This window comes from Oryzias latipes, chromosome 5 (assembly GCF_053564925.1).
Source record: "Oryzias latipes strain Hd-rR chromosome 5, Olatipes_Hd-rR_3.1".
Lineage (NCBI taxonomy): Eukaryota > Metazoa > Chordata > Actinopteri > Beloniformes > Adrianichthyidae > Oryzias > Oryzias latipes.
Genome location: NC_136241.1, coordinates 10,450,597 through 10,456,333, shown reverse-complemented (window position 1 = coordinate 10,456,333; position 5,737 = coordinate 10,450,597). Strand labels below are relative to the sequence as shown.

At 39.0% G+C, this 5,737-nt stretch overlaps 1 long non-coding RNA gene across 1 annotated transcript; it reads left to right on the top strand.

Annotated features, from left to right (window-relative positions):
* Positions 1-3,426: 3,426 nt before the first annotated feature.
* On the top strand, positions 3,427-4,952 carry LOC110015072 (uncharacterized). Its single transcript, XR_013655945.1, has 3 exons — positions 3,427-3,554; positions 3,643-3,710; positions 4,821-4,952. It is a non-coding gene; the product is annotated as an uncharacterized LOC110015072 (long non-coding RNA).
* Positions 4,953-5,737: the final 785 nt, after the last annotated feature.

The window sequence follows — 5,737 nt, the reverse complement described above, 5'->3', positions numbered from 1 at the left end:
GCGCCCGTATCAGGAAGCAATGGTAAGAAATTGTGCCCCATTTGGCGAGAGCCGGAGGTCAGGTATTTTATGTGGGTGACGTCACACCTCGATTCGTCCATTGTTTTTACAGTCTGTGGTCAAAAACAAGAAAACTAACATTTTTCATACAAAAATATTCACGGTAAACTAAATGTAGGAAGAAAAATGTTTTTAAAAAAGAAAAGTTAAACGAGAAACATATAGAAAAACATGTAGAAAAGGCTATAGCAGCTGCAAAAGGCCAACCATGACTCATTGCTCAGATAAGTAGAAGAAATCCTTGAAGAAATCTAAATGATACTCATGTTGCACATGTTTTAGATCAAATTCTTGGGATAAAAGTGTGTGGAGTGGGCAGAGATCAGTTTCTATTGACAATTGTACAGCTCTGTGTTATGTTCCCTTTCTGTCATGTACACGCTCTGTTCACAAATATATGATAATTTAATTTTTGAAATCTTAAAAGTAATGAGAAATCTTTTTCTTGATTAGTAACTTAGGTTGTCAAAGCAAACGTTGAAATTCTTAGGGTAATTTAAATGTGTCCTTTTGGACCACATGACAGAAATCGGTGGACGGAAACTTAAAAAAAAAGTGGGAAGATTTGAGAAATGAAACCTTTTTGAAAACTGTTTGGAAGTAAAAAAAAAAAAAGACAAGACAGGATATGTACAGTAGATGATTTTTATGTGAAACCATAAACTTAAAGCAGGGGTGTCCACACTTCTATAAGGATGGCCAGAAACATTTGGTGAGGTGACAATGAGTGAGGGCCACCATTCGGCCTGCATTCTGTGATACCTCACACATGAAATGCAAAATAAACTGTTTACCAGAAAAAAGAGTTTTATTTTTTTATGCAATTGGATTCTTCGAATTTCTTCACATAAAACAAAAATATATTTACATACAGTAATAATAAAATTACGGTGAATTTCATATTTTTAAAGCCAAAACTATTTTGTCAATATTAAATCTGGATTCATTTGAAATGTTAGATAGTATTCACTATTAAATCCTCGCTGCAAACGTATACATTTACCTTGTGTGAACAGTGGCCCAGAAGGGTCACAACACTTTAGATAGGACAACACAATAACTCACAACACTTTAACTCACAGGACAACACAATAACTCGCAACACTAAACAATAAATCACAACACAATAAATCACAACACAATAACTCACAACACTTTAACTCACAGGACAACACAATGACTCACAACATGAAACAATAACTCAAAACACATTAACTCACAACACAACACTAACTCAAAACGGAAGTATTATTATTATTATTATTATTGTCACTATGAAAATAAGAAAAATATCAGTTCGGTTAAGTTAGAAAGATCTTCACAAATTTGGACTTCTGGCCTTAGTGCTGTGACTTTTGTGTTGTGAGTTACTGTGTTGTGTTGTGAGTTATTGTTTCTTGTTGTGAGTTAAATTTTTTTAGTGTTGTGACGAATTGTAGTGTGCTATTTTTTTTGTGTTGTGAAATCTTAAGTGTTGTGTTGTGACCCTTCTGGGCCACCATAGAAATAGGAACATAACACAGATAATGATCCTATTCAGAAGAACAAACCATTGTGGTTGTTATCACAGAAACAAAGTCTTTAAGGCTCCAACGGTCAAGTAGGCTCTTGCCAAAGGTTTACGGCGGCTTACAATGTTCTTTAGCCTATCACAATCAAGAAATCATGAATTTATGACAAGAGCGTAAAAATTTGAAAGCGGGCCGCAATCGGTGTACAGGCCGGACTTTGGACATGTCTGACTAAAAGTATTACTGCTGAGATGATTGGAAGCAAAGCTGGTGGGACAGGAACAGGGAAGCAGAAACATCCACAGAAGAAAACTGAACAAGAAAGTTTAGACATACAAGAACCAACTTTAAATCTTGAAGAGGACCAAAGATAATCCCTTTATTTTAATTGAATATACCCAGAAGTTAAAGTAATTTTTTTTATTGAATACATAAGTAAACAAAAACTCTGACTGGAAATGAGAGAAAAGATATGCTGTTAGTAAGGTCATGTACTTTTTTGATTAATTTTAGGTAGTTATATTGTGCAATAACTAACCTTCTTTTCTTTGCATTACAAGAGTCTAAAAGTAATTCCAGATTTTTTTTATTGTCTATTTTTTGCAGTAAATTTATGCTTTGTAAAATTTAAATGATGCTAAATTCAATTCATGTAAAAGTAATGTGATCAGGATTGTGGTTAAATACTAAGGCTCACGCCTTAAAATGGTCAGAAGTTCATTGTACAATGTAAATACTTCATACTAATTCAATGTTTTTTTTACCTTCAAAAGAATTCTCATTTTACTCCCCCAAGAGCAGTTTTACTGATTAAACAAGCTATGTGTCATTTGAGATTTTCTAATTTAACAGATTTTTAACCTTCAAACATCAGATGCTTTTTATTACCAAAGGAAATCCAGCATCTGTCTGTATTGGAGCATGGTCTCTTAAGAGTTTTCTTTTAAATGATCTTAAGCATGAGTAAAATCATTAGCGATCAGTTGTAGCATCCACAGATTAAAAGCAGCTTCACTTTGATCTCCATGCGTCTCAAATGTCATCCAAGGCAAACATCCTGGAGTGAGTGAGCGTCTGCGCAGACACGGCATTCACTGCAGAGGGCGACTTCCAATGTGGAAGAGAGAAAATGAGGATGGGGAGCTTATTTTAAGAAACACCATTACACCAGCAACTCTGAAACTATTCACAAAGGCTGCTGCTAAATTTAGCTTTTAAAGGTCACACTGGTGTTACGATGCCTCTCAGAAAGCCCCGCAAGGAAACTTGACAGGGGAGATTTGATAAAAGCATCTAAACAAGAAAATGACACATCTGGGTCATTATGTAAATCATACCGAGTTTTGCTCCCATTTGCTTTGACGGTTCGACACATATTATTCCAGTCAGGTTTGGACATTTTCAGGAAGTGAGACTGTTGAAAGTGCACGTTTATGACTGACTTAACAGTGGCTTGATTTGCACAGCATAATCCCGGTTGCAGTCTCAACTGTGTGTCTTTGAAAACAGATTATCAGATGGAGAGGCAGGCTGTGGAAGAAAAAGCAGAGGGGTGGTGGGAGATGAGATGGTGGAGGCTGTTTTCTTTGAAATTCAACTCTCACTTAGCACCCCCCTCCCATCATATTCTCTGTGCACACGGCTCCCTGCATTGCCATAGTAACGTGCCTTTTAATCACAACAGAAACCTCATTTCCTGCTCCTGACAAAGAGTCCTCATCGCCCGCAGTAGCCGTCTGCATCGGCCATTTCCAAGACCCACCTCCTCTTGCTCCCTGAACCTACCAGCAGTGACAACCTCCTATTTTTTACTCCTCCTCTCCTTATAAGTACATTTCACCTTTTTACCCCCTCAATTAGACGTTCTTTTTTGCTACATCTCTCGTTTGTCCTTTGGTTGGCTCCTTTTCTGTCAGCTTTTGAGGACGGTTGTTACCCCCATTCGGTTCATGTGGCGCCTACACTCAGAAAAATGCAGGCCAGGTCATGTCAGCACTTGTGTTTACCTTTCAAATCATCTCTGGCAACTACACGCCGTGTGATTCATTCATCTGTTCTTCATCAAAAACAGCTGTCGGCCACAACAGCTCCAGTGCCATTGTCTGATGTACCGCTTAAAAGACATTCTTCGCAGTTTGGGTGGGTGAAGTCTTCAATCGATATTAACTTTTATCTGAATACAAACAAGGTTGTGCCACAGTAACCTGCATTACTTCCTGTCTGCATCCTCTTTCTGCTTTTGGAAAGAAACTACTGTGGAAAAGAAAAAAAAGAAAAGAATCTTTTTCCCTTAATCTCAGGCCGAACTGTTATCTCGACCCAGAAAAGCCTCCTGTCCCCAGCCTCTGTTCTGTCCTCCTCCTCCCCATGTCTCTTTGGCTTGTTTGTTTATTTGGGAATATTGCCAGGTATTTCCCCAGTCAGACAGCCTGCACCCACAACGCTCCCTCCCCTTTATCACCCCCACCCCCAACCCAGGGATGTTGCTAGGCAACCCCTTCACCGTGACAGTTGGCGCGTTAGGTGGCCAATCACAGGTCTGAAACCATTTTTAAAACAGCCAAAAGGAAGGAAATGGTCTTTATTGTGCTGCTTTAGGTATTCGGTTCCCCTTTCAGTTAGGCGATAAGTCCGTTTTGCATTCAAGATTATTTTGGATCAGTCTTACACGTTCCACCAGTTCACCACAAGGTGGCAGTACTTCTGGTTACTCTGTTACAACACAGGCTGCAAGAATCTTTTTTTTTTCTCCTGCTGTTGCTTAGCAATCCTGACTCTCATATCTCACCTGTGAAACGTTTGTGATTTTTTTTTTTACATATGTCCCTGACACCATATTTTTTCCCCTTTGTTTTCACAATTGTGGATCACCCTAGATTTAATGTAGAAGACAAAAGAAAGTATTTACTTTGGCAGGTGTGAAGTCAAATAAAAAAAATAAAGACTCAAAAGTGGATAAATGCTGACATTTCTGAATGAAGATATCCGTGTTTGGGTTAAATATTAGCCTGGATCTTTTTCAGCTCTCTACATCTCACCATGCAGGAGGCAGGAAGTGTGCTCTAGAGTGATTAGGCCTGCGGCTCTCGTCTTCCACTTTACCATACAGTCGATAGATCGGTGTACTTTGATTTGACGTGTTGTGCAGCCTCTTGTTTTCTATGTGTGCTAAGTTGATGGGTGCAACCTCATCAAGACTTATTATTTATTTTTAATCAGCCTTTTGCTTTGTCTTTTTTTACTCTCCAGGTCCCTGCCCCCCCTTGTGAGTCCCCCTGTGCGAGTCCCTCATTTTAGCTTTGGTTGCTGTGCAGATGGCTCTTTGTTGGTGCTTCACAATGGGTCTAAGGTCAGAGCGCCACACTCAAACTTCTCTACCACAGCTGTCCTGTGGCTTTGAAAGAACTTTATTAAAGCAGACTTTCTGTCAAAACGTCATGGCGCAGACGGTTATTTTTCTGTGCTGGATTAGGAGGAAGTCGTGAAACCACAGATGCACAATCGCGATAGCCCACACATCTGAGACTGTTGTTGATGTTGACCTGACTCGTGCAAGTTCTTTAAAAGCAAACGACAAACCTGCAAGTCCTCAAAGTTCATTTTTGTAGTGTTTTTTGACCGGTGCAGTGTTTCTGACGTACACAGTAAAACCCAGCAGCCCAACTAGAGAAATACAAATGCAAATCTGCCATCTGCTCTTTGATCTGACCACCCATTCTACACCAAATGAGACAGTTACAAATTACTTGACCCTTCAAATTAATTAAAAAAAAAAAAAAGATCTTGTCTTTTTTAATGTAAATATAAATACAACAGTTAACATGCTGTCCTTTTTGAAAACTGCTCACATTTTGAAAGAACCAGCAATATCAAAAAGAAAAACAGCCTTAATTAATGTAATTGAACGGCCATGAAAAGAAATTTAAAAAAAGGCCCAGTTTTTGCTGCAAAACTGAAAAGGCCCCACAAGCCAGAGAACCATGCAGACTTGAGGCCAGCATGCAGCAGGACAGAGCAGGTAGAGAGGCTGGAAGGCGGGAAACTCGGAGAAGGAGGAGCACTTCTTGCAAAGCTCTTGGAATTACTGGAAATTTCCACTTTCCTCCTGCAAGATAGTTACAGGGGTGGAGCCAAGGAGTGAAACAAATATAGTGGAGCACATGTTA